Source organism: Panthera leo, chromosome D2 (assembly GCF_018350215.1).
Source record: "Panthera leo isolate Ple1 chromosome D2, P.leo_Ple1_pat1.1, whole genome shotgun sequence".
Taxonomy (NCBI): domain Eukaryota; kingdom Metazoa; phylum Chordata; class Mammalia; order Carnivora; family Felidae; genus Panthera; species Panthera leo.
Window position 1 is genome coordinate 34,788,960 of NC_056689.1, and position 27,353 is coordinate 34,816,312.

The following is a 27,353-nucleotide window of genomic DNA, read 5'->3' on the forward strand; positions in this document are numbered from 1 at the left end:
GCATTTAGTGGTTTTAGAGTCTAATTATCTGTGAAATGGTCATGTTGAAAAAAACCAAGGAACCATCGGTTGAACAATTTGTTTGCAATTATGATTAATAACCTGCTCTGGGTAATTAATAGGAAAATATATGTGGCTCTTACTGGGCTGCTAGTTTCAGATATATAAGCAGTAAGTGTGTACTCAGAGTAATTCATAGTAAATAAAATAATTTTCTTATACATCCTAGATCTCTTTCTTAACTGTGTTTTAACCCACTCAAGAAAAAAGTGAGTGCAAACAGGTGGTTCTGCCATTCTTTATGGTAATGTTGTTTAGGGCTCAAAAATCCATCAATAACAAATTGTATTATTTGAAAAATGATTGCTTTTCACAGACTCATTATCCTTACAATATTTCTCCTTTCGAGATTATTTCATGATACTGTGAAAATACTTAATATCTATTTAGGCTTCTTTTGTCCTGCACATACAGTATTTATTTTGCATTAGATAAAATGAAAATATATGAAGAATAGGTCTACAGAATGTAAATATCTATTTGCTTTCAGTATTCAGATGGGAGTTTTGTGGGCAAAGTATTTAACAATGTTTGTGTAAATTTACCTGTAAATTTGACTCACATAGACTTAGCTGAAATGAGATGGTGAGTATAGATATAAAAATTTATGGGGGCACCTAGGTGGCTCAGTTGGTTAAGCATCAGACTCTTGATTTGAGCTCAGGTCGTGATCTCATGGTCATGAGATCAAGCCCCATATTGGGCTCTGTGGTGACAGTGCAGAGCCTGCTTGGGAGTCTCTCTCCCCCCTCTCTCTCTGCCCCTCCTGTGCGTGCGCGCGCACACACACACACACAGTCTCTCTCTCTCTCTCTCTCTCTCTCTCTCTCTTTCTTTCTCTAAGTAAGTAAATAAACATTAAAAAATTTTTATGTATTTGAGTAGGATTTCCCCCACTTGTATATAGGTGAAGTTTTTGGTAATTTTTTTTCCCAAGAATGATTATATATGGTCCACTTGATTCCATTATAGAAACTTTTTTTATTGGATGTGATAAGAATTGATTGGTTAATTAAAAAAATTGGTTAAAAGTAAGGAATAGAAAGGAGCGCCTGGGTGGCTCAGTTGGTTCGGCGTCCAACTTCAGTTCAGGTCATGATCTCACGGTTCTTGAGTTTGAGCCCCACATCGGGCTCTGTGCTAACAGCTCAGAGCCTGGAGCCTACTTTAGATTCTGTGTCTCCCTCTCTCTCTGTTCCTCCCCTGCTTGCACTCTGTTTCTCTTTCTCAAAAATAAATAAAGATTTAAAAAAAATTTTTTTAAACTAAGGAATAGAAAATGATATATAAAAACATTTAGTTAATATTTTAACTTAATAAGATACATATATTTGCCAGTTATATAATGGAGGCTCCAGGCTTTTCTTTGAGCATGGGTTGGATTTCCCCATCTTTTTTGTCAAGAATTTTCAGTCTCAGTTTCCTTAGAGGTACTTGTGAAGCAGTCTGAATACAGAGTTCTTCTAGATTATGATTTTCTCCAAATCTTATAATAATTTTTTTCACTGTTATTCACACTGATCTAAAAACATTCAACTAAATGTCTATAGAGACTATAACTCTTTTTGTATGCATAGGTTATTGATGTTGGAGAACAGTGTTGGTGAAGGTATTTAATTACAGTAACAGGCATAACTCACATAAACAGATTTGAAAACACACAATTAAGGACAGAACTCAACAGGTGGAAGCAGAAGTGCACAGGTGTCCTGGACAATAGTTTATTAGCCAATAGCGTTGAGCATTTTGTGGGGAAATAAAGAACTCTGTATTGCTGAGGCTGTCACATGGTGGACAGAGAGCTTTGGGCTTTTTGTTTGTTTTTTTATTTTGAGAGAGTGAGAGCAAGCAGGGGAGGGGCAGAGAGAGAAGGAAGGAGAGAATCTCAAGCAGGCTCCTTGCTGAGCATGGAGCCGGAAGTGGGACTTGATCTTATGACTATGAGATCCTGACCTGGGCCAAAATCAAGAGTAAGACGTTAAACCGACTGAACCACCCAGGCTCCCCTGCTTGTTTGTTTTTTAATATGAGGCTTTTGCCAGTTTGGTTCTCCATCTGAAGGATCTCCCTTTTTTCCCTGTTCCTTCCTGGATCCTTGCTCAAGTCCAAGTCCATATATTTTAATTGCAATAGCCACCACCCCTCCCTTTGTATCCATGTCCTTAACCTCTGCTGTTTGTTTCCAACTAAAATCTCTCCCACCTTCCATTTAAAAATTTGCATCAATGGGGTGCCTGGGTGGCTCAGTCGGTTAAGCGGCTGACTTCAGCTCAGGTCATGATCTCGCGGTCCGTGAGTTCAAGCCCCGCGTCGGGCTCTGTGCTGACAGCTCAGAGCCTGGAGCCTGTTTCAGATTCTGTGTCTCCCTCTCTCTGATCCTCCCCCGTTCATGCTTTGTCTCTCTCTGTCTCAAAAATAAATAAACGTTAAAAAATAATTAAAAATAAATAAATAAAATAAAAATTTGCATCAAAATTCACCTCTTTATAGAAGCCCTATGTATTGACTCAACTCAACTTTATACTTCCATTGATAATTTATGTTCTATCTGTACAACTTTAATGAGACAAACTTCAAAAACCTGAATTTTAGTATCAAGTAAGTCCTGTATGTAAAAAGTGTGCAAATATTTCTTTGGCCATATGAACTTCTAAAAGAAAATAGGACAAGTTTTCTTCCCTAGTTTTATTGAGATACAATAGAATGTAACAATTTTTGGGATGTTTAATTGTCAAAACTGTTCCCACTACCTTCATTAAAAGAAATTTTTTTTTATTTTATTTTATTTTTTAACGTTTATTTATTTTTGAGACAGGGAGAGACAGAGCATGAACAGGGGAGGGTCAGAGAGAGGGAGACACAGAATATGAAGCAGGCTCCAGGCTCTGAACTGTCAGCACAGAGCCCGACGCGGGGCTAGAACTCACGGACCGTGAGATCATGACCTGAGCCGAAGTCGGCCACCCAACCGACTGAGCCACCCAGGTGCCCCTAAAAGAAATTTTTTTTAATGTTTATTTATTTTTTGAGAGAGAGAGAGAGAGAGAGAGTGAGCAGAGGAGAGGCAGAGAGAGAGGGAGACACAGAATCCGAAGCAGGCTACAGGCTCTCAGCTCTCAGCACAGAGCCTGACATGGGGCTTGAACTCATGAACGGAGCTCAAACTCATGAACGGCAATATCATGACCTGAGCTGAAGTTGGATGCTCACCCCACCCTGCCTTCATTTTAAAAGGGATAGAGGTAGGGAAAAAAACTGTGACCAAGGAACTGGCCTTTGAGAATGTGACTTGCTAACTTTCCACAGTATATACTATTGAAGAATGCAAGAAACATGTGTTTGTGGGATTTTGTTGTCTGACAGCATGTCCTTGAATTGCATATGTATATTCATTCCCCATGTAATTTGTAAGCTCTTAAAGGCACGGGTCATATGTTCTCAGTCTTTGAGTTTTCTATGGCATAATGGGTAGAGAGTCGGTGCTCTTGTAGCATGTGAAATAAGTAGCAGGTACTGAAAAAAATGTTGGCCCAAAAAAAAAAAATCTATATTAAATACAAAACAGCTCATAGCTGCTAACATTTTTTAAATTTAATTAACACATGCTATACACTGTCTAAAGTACTTTATATATGTGATCTCGTGTAATTTACACAACTGTTGTTACTCCCATTTTACAGATACAGAAACTAAAGAAAGAGTCAAATACTTGGCTGAGGTCATACTAGAAAATAGTAAAGCTAGGAATCAAACCTTAATAAGTCTGATTTCAGATTCTATGCCCTTAATTCCTTTCCTACACAACCTTTCAGAAACTTTCTTTAAGAAGTTCTGAAAACTTAGATGAAATATAAATTTTCTCTTAACCAGACTAAATGAAAAGCTAAAAAGTAATCCTTAGTAGAAGTAGATTTATGCTAAATAGGAAGCCTTGGAAAGACCTCATTAGCAAATGAGAGACTGGGAGACCAATCATGGTATTGTCTGCTACCCAATGAGAACAATATCTGCTTATGCTGTGAACCCTTTCATTTATACATACAACACCTGAATGAGGAATGTATATTTATCAGCTCTCACATCTCATTGCTGGGCGACATCAGGGAGCTCTTTTTTTAGGATAGCTGTCCATCTGTTCTCCTCTAGGAACTCCTGGATCTGTGCCACTGCCACTTGGCTGCTGGCTTCAAGAGAGCCTAAATCAGTGAGTTGCTCACACCAGGGAGAACAAACAGGCTCTTCTCCTTAAAGTGTCTGTAATTATATGACCATAATTAGAAATAAAACCTTCTTTATATAATTTGCAGCTCATGAGGAAAGACTTTCTGCTTACACACCATTTTCCCCTCTATTGTCTCACATGCAGATCAGGAAATAGGTTACTTGGCCTAACAATAGACCATTGAATCTAGTGGAGAGATCCAGATTCCCTACACCCCCTCATTTTGCCTTGTGGCCTTGGGGTTATCCCTGACCCTTCCTCAGCCTTTGGTGTGTAGTGTTACAGGATTTGCTAATATAGCAATATAGGAGGTATTGCATGTGGTAACCTTAATTTCTTGCTCTTAGTTCTTTGGGGAAAAAAGAGATAACCCAAAAATAAATAATTCATGAGTAAAGATACTAGTTTTGTTGCTTGTTTTTGCGGGTTGAGTTTGTTGTCATTATTGTAAACATTAACATTGTTGGGGTGGTTCTACAGTGTTCAAAGAGATTTAGGTCACTGTTGATTTTTGCCTGATGCTTTGGGATTGAGTAGATGCTGATTAATTCATGAGCCCCAACTGCAAGGTAGATGTTCAGTATCGATTAGATATGCCCCTGGTTGTATGCTGTTAAAAAGGAGGACTCAGTTGTGAAATACTCCTAAAGCTAAATCAATAAACTACTAAAGTTGTTTCTCTCCATAAATGTTTATATTTTATCCCTTCAATGAAATGAGAAAGACTGGTAGGAATTCTGTGATCTGGACTGTTAAGAAAACTGGTCATATCTTAGGAACAGTATGCTTGTATGTTAACCATTCCAGATGAGTATAAATTATTCATATGCACATCTTAGCTGAGGATAACTGACTTAATGGAGGAGACAACATAACAGTTTTCTTTGGAAAATTATCATCTTTATTCTGGTGACATGGGTAGAGAACTTTGCTCAGAGCATGCCCAAATACCACTAAAAATTTCAAGGGATTTGAGATATAGTTCCTCATAGTGTAAGAGTTTTAAAATGTCTATGACTTCTGTTATGATCATGGCCAGTAACTGCTAAGCAATTAGCTGTACCAGCAAAGGCATTAGGAAATTTTCTGCCTTGGCAATATTTTCTGAAGACTATTGAATTTAGAGCAATTTCTTGCTTTTGCCCCTCAACATACAGACTTGTCCAGAATAACAGCAGTCTTTAGAAATCATCATGAAATCCACTAAATTCAGTAGTTTCTAGGCCTGTCCATCTCCTCTCCTTGCCTTGTCTTCCAAGTTCCTAGAGTGGGAAATTACTCCCGCTGTGAGGACTTCCTGACCATGCCTACCCCTTCCTTGAATCTTTACAGTGGTTTCTCATTTCCTTTTGGATCTACTATAGCTGTTCACCCCATGCATCAAAGCCAGTCACCAGCAGGCTCTGGATTATCTCATTACTCTCATCTGCTGCTTAGGTCCCCAGCTTTCTCTCTCCCTCTCCTGTCTCTCTCTCTCTCTCTCTCTCTCTCTCTCTCTCTCTCTCTCTCCCCCTCCCTCCCTCCGTGTCTCTCTCTCTCCCTCCCTCCCTCCCTCCGCCTCCGTCTCTCTATCTCTCTCTCTCCCTCTGTGTGTGTCTCTCTCTCTTTCCCTCCATCTCCCCCCCCCCCCCCCCCACACACACACACTCATTTCAAGTTGCTCTAGAGAGCACCATGCTTGTGGAACTCATTACATTAGTCTTTTGAGCCATCTCCCAAGTATTGTCATTTTCTTAGACTCTTGTTCTTTTTTCTTCTGGTCTGAATAACTCCTGAAATCCCATCTTCTGTAAAAGTCAGTTTGAATTAAGTGGAGAATTGCTGATGGTCTCCTCTTCATCTCCTTTCACAATAATAGACATCCCATAGCTTCGTCCTCTAATATTCACTCCCATTATAAACTCCCCTCCTCTTCCCACTTCCCAAATGACCCTTGCCCTTGACTTATGTGTAATAACAGTGTATCCCATTCCTGTTCCGGTTACTGTTCTTCATTTAGAGACTCACATGGGGGTGAACTAAGCAGGTTCTAAGGTCAACTGCCTGACTTGGAATCTGAGCTCTACCATTTGCAGCTGTGCTCTTTTGGGCCCATTATGTGAGCTGTCTGTGCCACAGTTTCCTCTTAATAAAAGTGGGACAATAATAACACCCACCTGAGATTTTGAAATAATTGAAGCACTTCACACAGTACCTGGTGCAAAATAAGTATGCAATAAATATTAGCTGTTATTATTATTATTATTAACAGGGTGGAGATAATGAAGGGTACACCGCCATATTTTATATACACACACATCTACACATACACATTCATAGTTACATAGTTTGGAAAAACATTCAGAATTGCGATATAACTTTTTTTAAAAAAAGAAATGAAAAAATACATATTTGTAAACACAAAACACACAAAGTAAAGTTGAACAAAATCCTGGCTGAGGCAAGGGTTCAGGAAGCACTGTACCAGTTGTTTCTGCACATCCACTAAAGATCTGACATTAGTGGTTTGGTCTTTGCTTAAAAGCACCAGAGCCCCGCGTCCAACTTTTGATTTTGGCTCAGGTCATGATCTCACGGTTCGTGGGTTTGAGCCCTGTGTCAGGCTCTGCGCTGTGCAGAGCCTGCTTGGAATTCTCTCTCTCTCTCTCTCTCTCTCTCTCCCTCTCTCCCTCCCTCCCTCCCTCCCTCCCTCCCTCCCTCTCTCTCTCTTTCTCTGCCCCTCCCCCATGCACTCTCTCTCAAAATAAATAAATAAATATTAAAAAAAATAACTAAAAACTAAAAGCACCAGAGCCCCCATATGTATGTATGGGCACTTGCGTGCTGTTGTGTGTAATGATTAGGGTGACAGGGTTTCTTTAAGAAAATATCAAAAGCAGACACTAGTCTACCTAATTCAAGTAAACAAAAGAGGAATTACTTAAAATTTAAAAAGGGGATAGTGTAAGGGACAATACCTTCTTTAAAAATGACTTGGGGCGGGAACTGTTCACATAAATCTGGATCTTTTTATGCATACCCCTTTAAAGTCAGATATATCTTCAGTGCAGCTTGTATTTGGCATGAGAATAATGAATTGCTTTTGTTTTCCTGATTTTGTTGCTTGTAAATATTCTGTTAAGGAATTTTATAAACATGGTGAAGGTAATCCCGGGCTGATGTGTATATTTTCTTTCTTTCCTTTTTTTTCTTTCTTTCTTTCTTTCTTTCTTTCTTTCTTTCTTTCGTGTATTTTCTAAGTAGAAAACCTACAAGCTTATATTGATTACTTACATTTAAAATATTGACTAGATATTAGTGGATTGCTTTTAAATTAATGTGTTATTCCTGATTTACCAGGAGTGTATCAGTGAAACATTTATTTAGAAAACAGAAATAATTTTAAGTAGGAAAATGGAATCTTCTAAAAATAACAATAAATGATTTAATGTACTGATGTTGTTTGTGTGATATTGGTGGACCCAGAAGTATGAAGTGTGCATATGACTAGTAAAGCCATAATAAATATATATGTTTTTATTGACATTACTCATATCTGAGAGGTTGCTACTCTTGTTGGTATAAAAATTTCTTGGATTTCCTTATTTTTATTTATTTAGGTCATTTCACAACTTCTATCATTTTAGGTTTATTAATGCCTGTTTTGTAAAATTATTAGAGAAATTATGAGGGAGTGTAACATGAAAGAGGTGACCAGAGCTACCCTATTTCATGTTTATAATTTTCATTTCTTTTCAAATGTAGATTTATTCCTAGTGATACAAATTGCTGTTTTCTTTGGCAGGCACTAGAAGCAAGTCTATGTGAAATTATGTAATGTCTGAAAAGTTATATTCATGATTAATTGGCCTATCCGAGAATGGTATTTGTGTGGAATAAGGCGATCATGCTTTTTATTTGGCATTGAGTTAAAGCGCCCCTGTTCAGATCAGGTTACTCTACAGGGCTTTTTGACTGAGAACTGTATGTTTAGCTTGATCTCTAAAAAGCATAAAATGTAGCTTCGAAGCCAAATATGCTGGAATTCATATTGTAACCAAAGTTAGTCTTCGGATAACTTCAAAAGCAACCTCTTTCACTCTGTCACACTTTAGTTAACAAATAAAGCCAAGAGATTTAAAAGCAACATTATCAACTCTGTGGCCTTTGAACACATAGCCAGTCTTGATTATCCTGGGATGGATTAGTCATAGTGTCAAATAATAGTTTAAAATTCCTCCTGACCTTGATCCAAACTGATCAGTTAAAACGAACTATTTATTTATCTGAACTGGGCTTTACGGGAACTAGAAAGTAAGGCCTGGAAATAATTGTCTTCTCCTATGTGTCAACTTGAGAAATGATGACATCCATTACTACAGAGTGATGTTCAACTTGATAACCGGAGACAGGGCTCTGCAGTGGTCCTGGAGCCTAATTGTCTTGGGAAAATCAACTTCATTTTTCTCATCTATAATGTGGAAATAATAGTATTTACCTTCTGATACTTTAATGATTAATTAAGTGCTTACACAAATATCTGTTCAGAGTGAGTACTCTTCAAATGTTTGCCGCTACCAATCCCTGTCACTACCACTGCTGCTGCCACTACTGCTACTAACTACAAGTGCTCCCCTGTCAGCTACTACTGTGACTATTATAATAGCTCCTCCTTCAAGGCCTTAATGCCAGGGTTTTGCTCTTTGGTGAATCCTCATCCTGAAATGGGAAATCCTATCCCAAAGTTGAATATTAGTAATTTGGAGGTTACTGTTTAAAAGCGTCTTTATTCTTACTACTTAAAGGTATGGACCACAGATCAGCAGCATCAGGATCACCAGGGAGCTTGTTAGAAATGTAGAATCCTTGGCCCCATCCCAGAACTGCTGGATCAGAATCTGCATTTTACCAAGATCTCTAGGTGTTTTGTTTGCATTTTAAGGTTTGAAAAGTACTAATCTACGTAATTTCCCGTCAGCCCCCTCCTCCTAAACTATCCTCAAAATCATCTGAATAATTTAGAGATCACTACCACCAGTGGACTACCAACAGTATCACGTGAGCCAGGCCTTCACAGTAGACATATGGCAGGTAATTGGAAAGAGAAGGAGGTAGGGAGAGAGGAATAAAAGCCATGCCTGACAATACTAATGTTAATAATTCTCTAGATGGGTCTGTGCTTGCTGACTTCAGATTGTTCTTTGTTGGGACACTGATTATGGAGAAGAATACTGAAATTTTATGAGTTGATGTCTGTCAAATTTACTTTGGAGAGTTTCCTTTTAACTCACAGTCTCAGCAATTATTACACACTCCCCCCTTTTTTTTCTCTTATACACACACACACACACAGCAGTTCTCTTATGATCATACTTTAATTAACTCTTTGGTTTAAAGATGTCCTTTATGTGCTGATCCTGCAAGATCATTGAATAAGAGAGTAGCAGTTCATTTACTGTTCTTCTCTCTGTTGTTTGGCTAGTGTTTTTACCGCTGTGTGGCTTGTTTCCTTCAATGTAAATGTTGTGAGGATATACAAAAACATTGATGAACCGCGAATTATGAATGGTTGTGGAAGCAGAGCTTTATTTGTATTATCATATAATAGGGGAGAAGGAAAAGTACTCATTTTTGTTTTAAAATATGAACTTTGAATCCATTGTTTGTAAATTGATTAGAAAAATTTAAGTTAAATTGACAAGAAAAAATTGATAAAATGTTAGCAATATACAATAGCACAACTTCATGCAGTTACAAATGTCTGTGTTGTGTGACTTGGCAATCTCACATCTAGGAATTTATCCTACAGGTATATTTGCACATTCAAATGCACACATGTACATTTTTGTAGAAGCAAGAGAGGTAATAACCCCAATATCTATTAGAATGAGAGTGGTTTAGTTGTACCTCACTTTTGTTTTTTCCTTTTTAAAGATGTTACATGTTTGTATATGCTAGGCCTGTCAACAAAACTTTGGAAAGGGGATTTGAGTGCCCAGGGATTAGACATAACAGGGAGACTTCTTTTCTACTCTGTATATCTTTGTACTTTTTTTTGTAACCAGGTATATATGTAATTTTTAAAACAACAAAATAACCCTAGCATTGAAGATATTTAAGCCATGTCTTTTTAAGTAAACTCTCAATGTAGGTCTCAAACTTGTGACCCCAATATCCAGAGTAGTATGTTCCACTGACTGAGACGGCCAGGTGCCCCTTAAGCCATATCTTTTAACACTTAAGTATTTTTTTGTTGTTGTTACTTTTAAAGCATGTTCACGTATATAAACTCATGTCTCTGGGGCTCTTAGACCTACAGTTATTAAGAGTAGGCAATGAATCTCAGTAGTCTCATTGCTTTGTACTTAGTGTCCCACTCTTTAGACTCTCCTGAGCATAAACTGCTAGATATCCTAATCACTGGGAGCAGTGATTCTTAACCTGGGGTACCATTGGAATCTTCTTGAAGCTTTTAAAAAATTAAGATTCCTAATCCAACCCTAGATATATAAATATAAATTATAAATATAAATATTAATATTAATATGTGTGTGTATGTATATGTATATATGTTAGGGGAGGGGCAGGAAGAGAATCTCAAGTAGACCCCACACTCAGTGCAGAACCACACAGAGCCCGACCTGGGGCTCGATCTCAGGACTGCGAGATCATGACCTGAGCCAAAATGAAGAGTCAGATGCTTAACTAACTGAGCCACCCAGGTGCCCCTAGGCACACATATTTTTAAAAAGCTACATAGGTGATTCTGCTGTTCACACCTGGTTAAGAACCACTGTCTAGAGAACAATTCCTGGTAGGATTACTCTTGTACTAAAATACTAGCTGATATCCCCTCCCTCTCAAAGCCTCCAAGGAGTGAATGAGTGAATACTCTACATCCAAGGGAAAGGGAGTCTCACTCTGAATAGCCACATGGCTCTCTCTGTTGTATTAGGATAATTATGAAAATGACAGTGATGATAACAAACCAGGTTTCTGCATTGGAATCAACATTTTCTGCGAATTAAGAACATTGACAGTAAATACGGTAGATCAAAAGCTGGTTCTTTGAAAATCTCCAGATAGATTGATCCAAAAAAGGAGGAAAACACAAATTAACAGTATCAGAATAGAAGAGGGGACATCACTAAAGATGTAAAAAAGAATAATAAAGCAATATTATGAGCAATTTTATGCCAGTAAATAAACTTGGATGAAATGGGAAAATTCCTTGAATGTTCAAATCACCACAACAAACCCACAAATGTGCCAGTGCACGCATGTGCACGTGCACACACACACACACAAATCTGAATAGCTCTATATTTATTAAAGAAATTGAGTTCATAATTTAAAACTGGGCTACAAAGAAAACTCCAGGTGCAGACAACAGAGGTAAATCGTGAAGTCTATCATACATTCAATAAGGCAAATATTAGAGAATTCTTTCAGAAAGTAGGGGGAAACACATTCCAATTCATTTTATGAGACCAGCATTACTTGGATACCAAAACTAACAAAAGACATTGCAAAAAAGAGAAAATACGGAACAGTATTCCTCATGACATAAACACAAATCTTTCAAAAAAATATATATTGGCAAGTTAACCAGAAACATATAAAAACGATAATATATTGAGGTTTATCCAGAATGGGATTTATCCAGAAATGCAAGGATGGTTTAATACTTTAAAATGAAGACAACATTTGATTATCTCAATAGACACAGGAAAAGCAATTGACAAAACTAAAAATCTATTTATGACTTAAAAAAAAAAAAAAACCTCTCAGCCAACAAGGAATAGAAGGAACTTCATCAGCCTGATACAAAGCATCTTAAAACAAAGCACATAGCTAACATCATTACTAATGGTAAAAGACCAACCACTTTCTTCCTAAAGTGAGGAATAAGACAAGTATGCCTCCTTTCATCATTCCTATTTAGCAGTGTACTGGGGTTCCTAGCCAATGTAATAAGACACGATAAAGAAATGAGAAGCATACAGATTGGGAGAAAGAACTAAACTTGTCTCTAGATTTAGATCATAATTGTCTATACAGAAGATTTTTTTTTTTTTTTTAATGTTTACTTTTGAGAGAGAGAAAGAGACAGAGTATGAGCAAGGGAGGGGCAGAAGGAGAGGGAGACACAGAATCCAAAGCAGGCTCCAGGCTCTGAGCTGTCAGCACAACTGACAGTCGGACACTCAACCAAGTGAGCCTCCCAGGTGCCCTATGTCTACATAGAAGATCTTAAGGAATCTTCTATAGTGGAAAGCTACTAAAACCAGGGTGAACTTAAGTAAAGATATAAGATTAATATACGAAACCTGGTTGTATTTCTATATAGTAGCAACAAACATTCAAAAATTGAAATATCATTTACAATAGCATCAAATAATATGAAAGGATATAGGGATAAATTTAGCAAAATATAAACAAAAGTTTAAAACTAAAAACTGTAAAGCATTTTTGAAAGAAATTAAAGAAGATGTAAGTAAATGGAGAAATATCCATGTTCACCAATTGGAAAACTCAGTAAAGTTTCAAAGTCAATACTCCCCAAACTTATCTACATAGTCAACACAATCCCAGTAAAGATCCCAGCAGACTTTTTTCTAGACAAGCCAATTTTAAAAGTTATATGGTGATGCAAAGAACCTAGAATAGCTAAAACAAATTTGTAAACAAAAGAGGAAAGTTGAAGAAGTAATACAGTGGAAAGAAGAAAATTCTCTCAATAAGTATTTCTGGAATAACTGGATATATATATATATATATATATATATATATATATATACAGAAAAAAGTGAATTTTGATTCTTATCTGACTCCATATGCAAAAATTAATTAACCAAAAATGGGTCATAGACAATATAAGAACTAAAACCACACAATCAGAAGAAAATACAGGACAAAGCCCTTGTACTTGGGAATAGGCAAAGATTTCTTAGGTTTGACATAAAGATTAGAATTGATAAATGGGATCAAAATTAAAAACTGATATTTTTCAAAAGAAATTGTTAGGGAAATGAAGAGACAAGCCATAGTATGAGAGAAAATATTCACAATACATGTATTTTATTATATGTATACATATGTACAAAGGACTTGTATTCAGTAGACATATCTGAGAGACTCTTACAACTCAGTAAGACAACCCAATTTAAAAAATCGGTGTTGTTGGGGCACCTGGGTGGCTCAATCCAACTCTTGGTTGTTCAACTCTTGGTTTTGGCTCAGCTCATGGTCCTAGGGTCGTGGGATTGAGCTCTGTGTCCAGCTCCACCCTGAGCCCACGCTCAAGCCTGCTTGAGATATTCATTCTCTCTCTCTCTCTCTCTCTCTGCCCCTCTCCCCCACTTGTGCCCTCTCTCAAATTAAAAATTAAACATTTTTTTTTTAGAAAAGGTGTTACAGGTTGTGTTCTTCAGCAAGCAGTTTCTGAGAGAAAAGTTTTGTGTGTAGGATATTTATTAAGGGATGCCCTTAGTATTATCACCTGCAGTGAGAGGAAGGGCAACAAAGCTGCATCAGGTAGAGAGAGGAGTTGAGCAGTGATACAGCTTCATAATAACCTTGGCTGACTTCATATGTAGTTCTGGAGCTAGATTGGTTCTTCAGAGTTGGGAGAGAATCTAGACAAGAGTTGGGTCACGTTGAGCATGCCTTTATATTACTTTATCAGTCAGTAATGAGGACTTGTACTACTTGGATGTGGGCCACCCCAGAAAGGGGCATGTCCCATGACCTTGGGTGACATGACTCTACAGCTGAAGCAATCCCTGAAGAGAGTGACAACTGAAAACTACCGGTAGCATTCTCACTAGCTGGGGCAACAGATTTTTCACCATAAAAGGGTCTGGCAGTATGTTGCAGTAGACCTTGATGACAAGCTGAAGAGTCTAACAGAAAATGCACAAAAGAAGGTATATGAATGGCCATTAAGCACATGAAAACATATCCAACATCATTAGCTATCAAGGATATACCAGTTGATAAGCACAATGAGACAGGCCTATGCACTGTCTAGAATGGTTAAATTAAAAAGACTGGCAATGCCAAGTGCAAGTACTGGGAGTATAGAATGGTACTATCACTATGGAAAAACTGACACTTTCTATAAAGTCCAACATGTACTTACCATTATGACCCAGGAATTCCACTCCTGAGTATTTACCAAAGAGAAATGAAAACATACATACAGAAAGGCTTTGACACAAATGTTCATATAAGCTTTATTCCTACAGCACAAAACTGTAGGGTGCGAGGTGCTTGGGTGGCTCATTCTGTGGAGCAGCCAGCTCTTGTTTTCAGCTCAGGTCATGATTCCAGGGTTGTGGGATCAAGCCCCACATTGGGCTCCCTGTTGAGCATGGAGCCCGCTTAAGATTCTCTCTCTTCCTCTGCCCCTCTTCCATGATCGCTCTCTATCTAAAATAAATTTAAAAAACACAACACTACAGTGTGCAAATGTCCATCAATAGGTGAATGGATAAACTAATTTAGATATATGGATACATTGAAGAATAAACTATTCACATGCAACAATATGGATCGATATAAAAGAACATGCTGTGTATAAGGATATAACAAAATTGAGTACATACTGTATGATTTCATATATAAAATTCTAGAACAGCCAAAGTAACATAGTGTTAGAAAGCAGATCAACAGTTGCCTGCGTCTACAGAGGAATGGGACTGCAGAAAGGTTTAAGAGAACTTTTTTTATTTTTAATTCCAGTATAGTTAACATACAGTGTTATATTAGTGTCAGATGTACAATAAAGTGATTCATCAATTCTGTGCATTACCCAGTGCTCATCATAAGTGTACTTTTAATCCCCTTCACCTATTTCACTCCTGAGGCAACTTTCTGAGGTGATAAAAGGGTTTTATTTCTTAATTGTTGTGATAATTATATGACTATATGTATTTGTCCAAACTTTAAAAGGGTGCATTTTGTTATATTTTTTTATACCTTAGTAAAGTTGATTGTTTTTTTTAAGTAAAATTTAAGAAGAAAAACAAATGAGGGTTTACGTTAATGAGGGATATTAGTTGTTCTTTTAACTTTGTTTTCTGGTAATGTTTTCATCTGATTTGGTATCAGAATTATGCTGGCCTAGTAAAATTAGTTGAGAAATATTTCCTCTTTCTCTGTCTTTTGAAATAGATCATGTAAGATTGGTATTGTATTCTTTTTTAAGTTTATTTATTTTGTGTGTGTGAGAGAGAGAGAGAGAGAGTGTGTGTGTGTGTGTGTGTGTGTGTGTGAGAGAGAGAGAGAGAGAGAGAGAGAGAGAACAGGAGGAGGAGGGGCAGAGAGAGAGGGACAGAGAGAATCCCAAGCAGGCTTCACACTGTCAGCATAGAACCTGACGTGGAGCTTGATCCCACAAACCTTGAGATCATGACCTGAGCCAAGATCAAGAGCTTAACCAACTGAGCCATTCAGGTGCACCTGGTATCTCATTCTTAAATCTTTGAAAGATTTAGCCAGCAAAGCTGTCTGGACCTGGAGTTCTTCATAGGGGTTTTTAAGTTATGAATCCTTTTTTTTAATGGATTTAGAGTTATTCAGAGGTTCTATTTCCTCTTGTGTTGGTTTTGTTAATTCAGTCTGTCAATAAAGTTATCATTTTATCTCCGTTGTCTAATTTATTGGCATAAAGCTGTTCACAATATTTCCCATCATTTTAATATCTTCAAGATCTGTAGTGATATCTCCTTCTTATTTTGGTAATTAACTTTTTTCCTTTTCTTGATTAATCTAGTTACAGGATTTTAATAAAGTTAAGCATCTTCTTACCTTATGACACAGCAGTTCCATTCCTAGGTATTTACTCAAGAGATGAAAACACAGGTCCACAAAAGTACTTATGTAAGAATGTTCATAATAGTTTTATTCATTTTAACTCTAAGCTGAAAACAAATGCTGGTCAACCAAAGAGAGAATACACAAGTTTTTGTGTATTTTATAATAAAATACTAGTCAGTAGTAAATAGAAATGTATTATTGATATGTAGCAGTATGAATGAATATGATAATACAGTGAGTTGAAAGAAATCCCACTAAAAGAATTTGGTCTTTGGCTCCATTTACATGCAGTTCTAGAGCAGACCAAATCACACTATGGTGGGAGAAATCAGAGCAGTAGCTGCTTGGGAAGGAGAGTAGAAAGGAATTGACTGGGAGGAGTCAGGAGAGAACTTCTGGGGTTACGGAGTGTTCTGTATCTTGATAGAGATGTATGGGTTACAAGTGTATGCGTTTATTCAAAACTCTGATCTGTCCATTTCATTATATGTGAAATACACATTAACTTGGTTGTACAATAATGTGAATGTACTTAGTGCCACTGAACTTTACAGTTAAAAATAGGTGAAGTGGTACATATTATGTATCTTTTACAATTAAAAAAATGTAAGAGGGTCATTGTGAAGGTTGTAAATGGGCAAACAATTAAAAATTCTTTATTGTCCCCCATAACCTTGTGCTGTTATATTCTTATTTCTTTATTTACCATTTATATACTAAAGTAAAAATGTAGTTTAGAAGATGATGAGAAAGTACCAAGTATGAGAAGTAATGTTATATTTATATATTCAACACATTTATCAAATATCTACAGTGTGTATAATTCTTCATTACGTGTGGCAATTTAGATAAACAAACCAGGATCTCCTTCAAAGAGCTCACTGTGTACTAAGTTTTGACTTAAAATATTTTTAAAAAAGATTTCACAGAAATAAAGAGCTTTCCTCTACCTAATGAATACCCTTTAGTAGATTTTTGTAAGACTCGAAAAATTCTAGGAAATTGAGCTTAAAAATCTTTGCCCCACGGGAAAAGCCTATGACATCTGGTGTTTCTCTTCCTGGCCTTGCTGTAACTTGCATTGGTAGGGGTGAGGCTTATGTTTTGTGCAATGATGTGCAGCCTGCAGTGATGCTGGAGCACCAAAGAGCAGAGTGTCACCAATAATGTTCATATAAGTGTTTGGGTGGTGCCTGACCTAAAGCATTAGTAGATCTAGAATCCCCACCACAAAAAGGTTTAGGGCAGACTCCAAAAAAACAAGGTCAGAGCTCTTGACATTCAGATAGTGATTATCCAAACAATCCTCATTTCCTACCGCTTATGACTCCTGTAATTGAAAGGGTCAAAGATAGTCTGAAAGTGAGGAAAAAACAAAAGCAGGAAAGTCAAGGGCATGGAAATTCTGTACACCAGATGGTTTATGTGCCCACAGGGCAATTGAGAATTAAGTATGTTAAAGGAACTACACTACTTCTGTTGGTTCTGTGACAACAAGCACTTGGAGTACCAATTATATTCTGTTTGGCATAGTTGGATGCCGAGTAAACATTAGTAACTTATTGAATAGTACATAGCATCTCAGCTGACATATAAAACTCTGTGAATGCAGAACATTGCCAGGGGCGGTGGTGGTGGTGGTGATGGTGATAATATTGACAAAGTGACTAACGTGGTTTTTCTAGCTTGTTAATATCCACCTACCTGTGTCTCCTCTCTTCACTCTACTTCCCTATTTGGATCTAATTACAATATATTCAGTAGCTTGTGTGTCCCCTGAGCCGTTAATGTAGCAATTCTTGGTGGAATTGGTAATGAGAATGACTGTGATTCACATTGTGCCTAGGTGGACTAGTAGGCACTACATCTAGATTAAAATGGATGCCTTGGGGCAACTGAGGAAGCCAGCTATAGGATTCAAACTATAAGACATTCTGGAAAAAGTAAAACAATGGATACAGTAAAGAAAGATAAGAAAGGGAGACAAAGGATCCAAAGCAGCCTCCATTCTTATAGCAGAGAGCCCGATGTGGGGCTCAAACTCACAAGGTCATGACCTGAGCTAAAATCCAGAGTTGGATGCTTGGGGTGTCTGGGTGGCTCAGTTGGTTAAGTGTCCGACTCTTGGTTTTGGCTCAGGTCATGATCTCACGGTTCATGAGTTCTAGTCCCACATCAGGCTCTGTGCTGGCAGTGCAGATCCTGCTTGGGATTCTCAATCTCTCTCTCTCTCTCAATAAATAAACTTAAAAAAAAAAAATGAGTTGGATGCTTAATGTACTAAGCCACCCAGGTGTCCAGAATAGGCAGATTTTTTAGGGCAGTGAAAATACTCTGTATGGTACCATGATGGTAGGTACATGTCATCATAAATTTGTCCAAACCCATAGAATGTACAACACCAAGAGAGAACCCTGATGTAGTCTGTGGGCGATAATGATGTGTCAGTGTAGGTTCTTCACTTATAACAAAGGTACCACTCTGGTGGAAAATGTTAATAATAGCGGGGGTGGGGGGCAGGGGGGGTCTATGCATGTGTGGGGCAGGGGAATATGGGAAATTTCTGTACCTTCAATTTTGCTGTGAACCTAAAACTGCTCTAAAAAATAATGAAGTTTGAAAAAATACATTAAAGATTTGTGACACTTGAATATGAATTGATTTTAAAATTCCATTTTTCAAAACCTAGAATAGAGTTTATATTATATTGCTAATATTGTGACATGCTTGCCAAACAGAATAGTTTGTAAATCCTAAACAGACTTCCTGTAACCATGTGTTGAATTTCCAGCTGTGTTGAATCAGACTTTGATCCCTCTTAAGAAGATAAATGCAGTATCTGCAGTTTCTAATGGTAAGGGTGGAGGAGAGATGTTCAGATGAAATCTTAAAAGCCAAGTCCCTGTCCAGATAAGAAATTAAAGATGCTGGGTAAGCCAATATTATTTCATTGGCTTCCCCACCCCCATTCAAATTTGTAGGCTTTACCCCCAAAAGCAAAAACAAACAAATAACAACAACAACAACAAAATATGAGATGTTATTGTTAAATGCAGTGTACCAGATTAGATTTGATTCCTTCCAATAGAATCACTTTCCTTAATCAGCACTCTTATAAATGGCATACCTGCCTAATTAGAACAAGTTCTAGACTACAGATACAGTGTGAGCATTTCAATTAGCTCCACACAATTGATAACTGTTGGGGCTGAGGTTCTTAGAAAGTCTTCCCCTCCTTCCTTTTCTTATTTCTTTTTGGCCATGCTTTTAATGTTTTATACTTTTGAATCAGCCTTTTGATTGTGTGCATTTCCCAGTATTGGTCATTGATACTGTTTTTGTTTCTAAGTGATTCTTTAAATGAAAAAGGAAGTGACATATTTATGGATATGTATAGTGATGCTTTTAAATATTTTTATTTTATTAGATTTAATTTACTTGTCACTCTTAAAATACAGAGAACCCTCTTCATGGTGACAAGAAGGTAAAATACAGCAGTCACATTTAAGATCTCCATACATTAGCAATAATAAATCCTTTTGCCCAGAGTAATGCAGAAACTCAATCCAGAGCCAGTGGGATAATGTAGTGCTCCTTCACAGAACCAATTACCCACAGAGAAGTATAATAAGCAGGGGAGGCGATATAATAAAAATCTATATGGTAAGTGTAAAATTATGGTAAAATTGTTGCCTGTGAAAAGTCTTACACTAAGTATATCTCCAATTATCTTCTGGAAAAAATTATTTAGACATATATTGAGGTCAAAATTCATAATAGAACTTCAAGAACAGCCTTAGAGTAAAACAAAAGGGTCCATTTGTGTAGAGAAAATGGCAATAGACATGTTACAAACAAGGTTCTGTTGTGACGCTGAAGGATCTGAAGTAGTCCTGATACTGCCATGAAAGTGAGCTGGTCACCAAACCTTCCTGCAGAGGCATGGCTGTACTGACCACAGTGTAGCACATGCCGATGGGAACAAGATAATCCTCTTAAAATTCAAGACATTTTAGATCATCACAGGAAGTCTCTACTTTTAGAGTTAGTGTATTTCCATAGACTACATCTTACGGCAGATTGCCCTAGAGGGAAATCCTGAGTGTTCATGATCTATATCCTAATTAGAAGTGGGCTTGATCAGTTGAATAAGTGGGTTAAGTGGCAGGAAATGAAATCTAGTTCTTTATTTGGTAGGTATCAAGCAGAGTACCTAAGTGGCCAAAAAAAAGAAAGAAAAAAAAAAGAGTTACCCTAAAAACAATGTAAACATTTTTCAACCTCTCTTGTCCCACTGCTATCAGTTGTGAAGTTTGTGGGAAATTATTCACTACCAATAATAAAGCACCAGAGTTTGTAAAATACTAGGGTGGCTCAATTGGTTAAGTGGCCACCCATTGATTTTGGCTCAGGTCATGATCTCATAGCTGTGGGATCGAGCCCTGCATCAGCCTCCATGCTTAGCGTGGAGCCTGCTTGAGATTCTCTCTCTCCCCCTCTCTCTGCCCCTCCCCCAGTTGCTCTCTCTCTTTCTCTCTCTCAAAATAGATAAACGTTAAAAAATCTAAAAAAAATTGTAAAATGTTTTTAATAAATTGAACAGATTTAATGCTCTTGTTATAATTTTGTTATTCTCACTGCAATGTATTCATCTTCCTTGACTATTACTACTTTTTTTTGTATTCTTTCTTTTCTTTTTTTTTTAATGTTTATTTATTTTTGAGAGACAGAGCACAAGTTGGGGAGGGGCAGAGAGCCAGGGAGACACAGAATCCAAAGCAGGCTCCAGGTTCCCAGCTGTCAGCGGAGAGCCTGACGCGGGGCTCCAACCCACAAACTGTGAGATCATGACCTGAGCGGAAGAGGGTCGCTTAACCGACTGAGCCAACCAGGCACCCCTTTTGTATTCTTTCTTAAGAGGGAACAAAGGCAAGGAGGCTCACAATTAGGTACTGGCACGGCCTCAGATCTATTTTATATATAACCTATAGTGAGTGACTTATCGCTGAGCAAGCCCCAACCCATTGTGGTGAGATAATTTCCTTCCACCTGATATTTAAATTTTGGTTCTGTCTTGTCAGGTTATACCCAGAAAAGTACAATTGTGCCCGAATGGTCATTCATTATAAATGATGAGAGTAGAAAAAAAACCTTCAGATTAGACAGTGATGGAAGCCATCTTGCCACTGATGACTGCTTTACATGTCATATTATAGTTATTAAGGATATATGTTAAAGGACAATACTCTTTGGAACCTGTTGAACCAGAGGATCCACTTCCTAACCTAGAAGCAGTTTGTTCATCTATTCAACAAATGTACTTTGAAGCTGGAGCTACATCCGTGAACAAGGTCTCTGGCCTCAGAATGGAGCTTTGATAGTTCAGTAAGTGAAACAAAATAGGCAAATGATAGAATTTGTCAATATGTCTAGTAGTAAGGAATGCTATGAAGAAAAATAAAGCAAGGCCTGGGGGATCCAGAGTGGTGCTGGTGGAAAGCAGTTTCAGAGAGAGAATGGGCAGGGATCAGCCTTTCCAATAAGGTGATATCTGAATCAAGCTCCAAAGGAAATGAGGGACCAGCCTCGGGAAAGTGGAAGAGCAAAGGGCTTGCAGTCAGCCGAATGGGTCTTTCTGTCTTGATAGTTATGTGACCTTAGGGAGGCCTTGAATTTACCACAGCCCTGTCTCACAGGCTGTGTTTGTCACTAGTGAGACACTTGAGGAAAGTATTTTGGTAAACAGCAAAGCATTACCTAAACATCAGGTTTCAGTACAAGATGATAAAAGGGTGCAATTTAAAGACATGCATACGGAAGAGCCTTTTTATACAACTCATTCTGAGTTACTGAATTAAATTGTCTGAGCTAAAGTGTTGAGAACACTCTCCAAAGATGAACTGCTTGACACTTAGGTATAAAGGATTTATGTTCGTCTTTGTTTACTGTTGTGGTAGTATTCATTTACAATTTTGTATTTGTGCCTTACTTCCTTTGGCATCTTTTTCTTTTCTCTTTCTTTGAGCTTTCCTTTTATTAGATCAGGCCTCTTGGCTCTCAGTTGAGACATTTTCTATCCTATTCTTTTATTCCCTGATTAATTCATTTAAAAAAAACACACATAACAACCCTCTAAAATTAATATTTATCATGGAGACTCACAGAGTCAAAGTCTATTATATAATAATTCTAAACTCCACAACAATTCATTTGTGCTGATATTTATTAAGGACTTGAAGTTGTTTGTTCTTTTTATTTTTATCAACAAAGTGAATTTTGCAGTAATCATAATATTTGAATAGAGCTTTATAGTTTACAAAGTACTTTCACACATTCACATTTGGACTTTAGTGACCCCAGAGCCAGACAACGCAGACACTATTGTGCTGCCCTATTTTACCGATGAGGAAACCTGAGGTTCAAAGATCAATATTTAAATCCAGGTTTTATAATGATGTAAGTATGAATAGATGAATGAAAAATGCTGAGTTTTTAACATTTGGAACTACTTAAACGGTGTGTATTATAAGTAGATTTAAGAAGGTTCTAGAAGACTCGAGATGAATCATTCCATAGGGGATGATGGAAAGAGAGAGCTGTGTCCCTGATCGTTGTGATCGGACGTCATGGAGACAGAGCCTCTTTTTGTGTCATTGTCAAAGAGGATGTGTACCTGGCTTCAATCTAGCATGAACTTTTATTTTTCTTTACTTACTTAGACTGATGTAATTTACAAACATGTTGTTTCCTTTAGGGCAGAAACAAAAGTAGCCATAAGCAAATATAAAGCTAAAAATTATCTGAATTAATTAATCCAATTATTTAATTGGAATTAAACCCTGTTTTCTCAGAAAAGGTTATTTTATTTTGTGGTCAAGGGTGCTGAGGACTTTTAAAATATCTTTTTAAGTAAAATAGAATCAATAAAAAAAATTAGAGCAGAGCTGGGAAGAGCCTTAGATATTATCCATTCATGGAACCATTTAAATATCTGATCTCGAAGGGACCTTTGAAAAGTCCCAGATCTCCAATTGGTGTGAGGTTGCTTTGTCTACTGTGGTACCCTCACTGTCCTGATGGAGCCCATCCAGCCTCTCCATGGTCTCTACAGATTACAGGGGCCATCCCAAAATAATCCATTCCATGAAGACTGTATGATACCACTTGTATGAGGTACCTAGAATAGTCAAACCCATGGAGACAGAAAGTAGAAGGGGGGAAATAGGGAGTTAGAATCTAATGGGGACAGTTTTATTTAGTTTGGGAAGATGAAAAACTTCTGGTGATGGGTGTGGTATTGGTTGCATGAATATACTTAATGCCACTGAACAGTATACTTAAAAATGGTTAATGTGCCGGGGCGCCTGGGTGGCTCAGTCGGTTAAGCGGCCAACTTCAGCTCAGGTCACGATCTCACCATCCATGGGTTCGAGCCCCGCGTCAGGCTCTGGGCTGACGGCTCAGAGCCTGGAGCCTGCTTCCAATTCTGTGTCTCCCTCTCTCTCTGCCCCTCCCCCGTTCATGCTGTGTCTCTCTCTGTCTCAAAAATAAATAAGTGTTAAAAAAAAATTTTTTTTTTTAAATGGTTAATGTGCTAAATTTTGTGTTGTGTATAATTTACCAAAATTTTTAAAAATAAAGAAAGAAAGCAATTAAAAACAATCCATTCGATTTCTGGACATTTCTGTTGGAAAGTTTAACTCCTTCTACCAGAAGCCCTGTTCAAGTTTATATTCCGGAGCCATGGCAAGTTTCCCTGGATGAAGACTTCTAGCTTGTCCCTTCCGAGCAATCTGTTCGAGGCTGACTAGCCCCAGTTCCTTCAAAAGGTCATCCTATTTTGTTTTATTTTATAATTTACCTGAATCATTATCAGGATAATCTTTTGGTTCTTATTCCATATGTATTGCTCTCTTTTCCTTGCTTGTTCAGTGTGTCTCCCTTTTAATTTATTTGTTGAAGGAAACTGGGTCATTTGTCCTCGAGAGTGTTGGTACTTGCACCAACACTATAATGAGTTGACAGTTCCTCTGTCCTCTATACTGCCTGTGAATCATTAATTGGATTGAGATTCTTTATTTTATAAATGCTTGTAATCCAATTACATAAGAATCCATTGTTGATCTTTTTTTAATAGTGGAAGGGGTACTGTTTTAGCCCCTACCCCCATCCTCAGTAATTTGTTTGGAAAATTGTACACATGCAGAAAAATTGAAAGAACAATATGTTGAACACCCATGTACCCTTTACATAGACTCACCAACCTTTATCACCTTTAATACATGTACAAATACACAATTTCCCCCCCTGCATCTTTTGAGCCAAAGTTATCAGGACACTTTACTCCAAAATATTTTAGCACATGATTGCTAAGAATAAGGACATTCTCCCATAGAAACACAATTGTATTGATGTAGGAAATTTATGTTCTACCTAATTTATATATTGTCTATGCTTTATGTATTTCCCACATTATCCAAATAATGTCCTTAATGGCTGTGGGTATTATTATTATTTTTAATCCAGAATCTATGCAAGGATCACAAACTGTATTTAGTTTTCAGGCCATCTTAGTCGCCTAAATTGGTTCTGTGCTTTATTGGGTCTTATGTGACATTGACATTTCCCAAAGATTCCAGGCCAGTTGTTTTACAGAATGTCTCTAAATTTGGATTTGCCTGATTGGTTCCTTATGATTAGATTCAGGGTAAATAATTCCAGCAAAAATACTACGTAGGCTGTGCTGAATCCTTTAGTGCAACACTTGGGAGGCACATGATGTTAGTTTGTCATGTACTGGTGATAGTGTTGATCACTTGGTTAAGCAGGTATCTCTATTGTAAAGCTACCTTTTTGCTTTGGTGAACACAGAGTTGTGTTTCAATTCCAGTTCCACAGTTGAACTCATGCAATTTTAGAAAAGCTACCTAACTTCTCAGATCCTCAATTGCCTCCCTAAAATGGGTGTTGTATAAATATTTCTGGCAGAAGTGTTAAGATAATTAAATGAGATAGTGTATAAAGTGACCTCTAATCTATCAGCTACACCAGGACCTTTGCACGGGAGATGAGGAGGAATTGCTTCCTGAGCAGGTTGCAGAGTCAGAACCTATCCATGGATGTTAATTCTCCAGATTAGTTTGAAATTTTCAGTAATGTTGATAAGAAAATGTGATCAACACGTTAGGTACCTTTAGGAAATTTCAAAGAAAGTGATTAAGAATTAGGAGATGTTTGGTTTCATTTTCAGACCTCTTAAATATGATTTGTCTGCAGTGGTCTTACGTAGAATCGAATTGCCATTTATTCAGACCTCTTTCTGACTGCAATCCATTTTAATCTATTACCAGGGATTATTTTTTGAAACAGTTTATATGAAGTCTGATTGAGAATAGTGAATCATAATAATTTTGTGACCCATTTACATGCATTACTGTAAAAGTTTCATTTCTTACAAGTGACAATTTTTTAAAGTTAATTAGACTCGGCTACACTGAGGTTAGCAAAAAGTGCTTTGAATTATCAATAATTCAGCAGGGCAGACATTTCTGTATAATGCAGTGGTTTTATAGAGTATTGTGAGATAGTTATCCCTAAAATAAATGGTTGTGAGCATACATCAGCGTGGTGGGGTTCACTTGAATGTAGCGTGAAGTGATAGCATCTATGCTTTCTATTATTGGGCAGAGTGTGGGACATCAGTCTTTCTGGCCATGAACTACTAGCAACCTTTGTCCTTTGTGTTACCTTTAGTTAAAAACGAAAAATGAGCACGAGTGCTGGCTGATGGCCATGTCTTTCTCACAGCTAAAAATTCATCAGGGAAAGAAAAATGGGATTGCAGATTTGGATTTGTTTCATTGCATGAATGATATGTGACATTTTGTAAATTATTTATCACCGCAAGGATGGCAGCAATGGCTTGAGCATTGTTATATCAAATGAAAGCAGGAATCCCATTAGTACAAGGACTGGGTTTTAGCTAGAATCTATCAGGGGAATGTTGTCACTTTAAAACCAGATTGTTCTTTTAATTGCTATTTAAAGGAACAAAAGTGTTCCCAAGGTACTACAGTTGAGCAGTTGCAAGTAATAACTATGGATCCATAATTATGCAGTGCTGATTATCTGGCATTTAAAAAATTGTGGCTGGAGTCAGTGACCAATTTGTTGTTGCTTGTCTTTTTTGGTTTTTCTGGTACAAAGTGTTTTATACTCTGCTTTTTAACTGTGGCTACAAAAATACATTTGCATAGCTACTTCAGAAATTAAAGCCTGTGCATATTAAGAGAACAAATTAAACTGAAAATAAGGGGAAGATAACGAATACTCACATTGTAGGATGAAATTAATAATCATATTGAACAATTTTGCACATCCTCAGTCATAAGATGAATTGTGTTTTTTGATGACATGTTTTCACAGTGAACCAAGACATTTGTTGGAATCATTATAACCATTTGAAATCGTATCTTAGAGATGAGGGTTTCTTCTTTTAACTAGCATATGTTCCTTCCGTTTATTCAGCTAACATATATTTTGAGTGCCTACTATGTATCAGGCAATGTATTAATTAGGCATTTGGGACAGAGTAGCTGAACAACTAAGGGTTTATTTTGTGCTGATACATACTTAAAAAGTTAGACCTTGCAAAATATTATTCTTAATTTACATTAAAAAGATTTATGATTATGCTAACTTTTCTTGCCCTGAATTTTTGATTCTTGAGATTCAAATATAAATACATATAGCTACATTCAGATGGCTAGAGACAACATGTGTGAAGCCTTGGAATATGCAATAAAATTTTAATTTTCATACAGTTTTGGCTGTTCAAAATAAATGTGACCAGATCTGTAGACACAGTCAACTTATTCATATGAATGGGAATATTAGCATCACTGGTAGTCATAAATAACAATGCAGACACTGAGATGTATATGCAGACTTATACATTGTTAAAAGCAGTTTCCTCAGAGGCAAGGGGTACTAGGGGATTAGACAAATGTTTTGTTTTTTATTTTATTAATGTGGGGATGTCAGAGATTGAGACTTTATCTCCTTTGTGTGGCATGGTGTGGTTTACTTTGGAAGACCTTGGTGCCAGAAAGACCTTGTTAGTGATCCTTTGAGCTTCCCAAGTGATCTCACAGCATTTTAAAGTTCTTGTTTATTATGTCACCTAACAACATGCCAATATTGTATATCAAAAATTTAAGAGATGAATAATAGTGGCTTGCACTAGAACATTTGACAAAGTTTAGTTAAA

General features: G+C 37.2%; 1 protein-coding gene across 5 annotated transcripts in view; it reads left to right on the top strand.

Moving 5' to 3' along the window:
• The window catches only part of KAT6B (lysine acetyltransferase 6B), a 201,213-nt gene that overhangs the window by 105,053 nt on the left and 68,807 nt on the right, over positions 1 to 27,353 (top strand). The gene's annotated exons all lie outside the window — the stretch shown is intronic.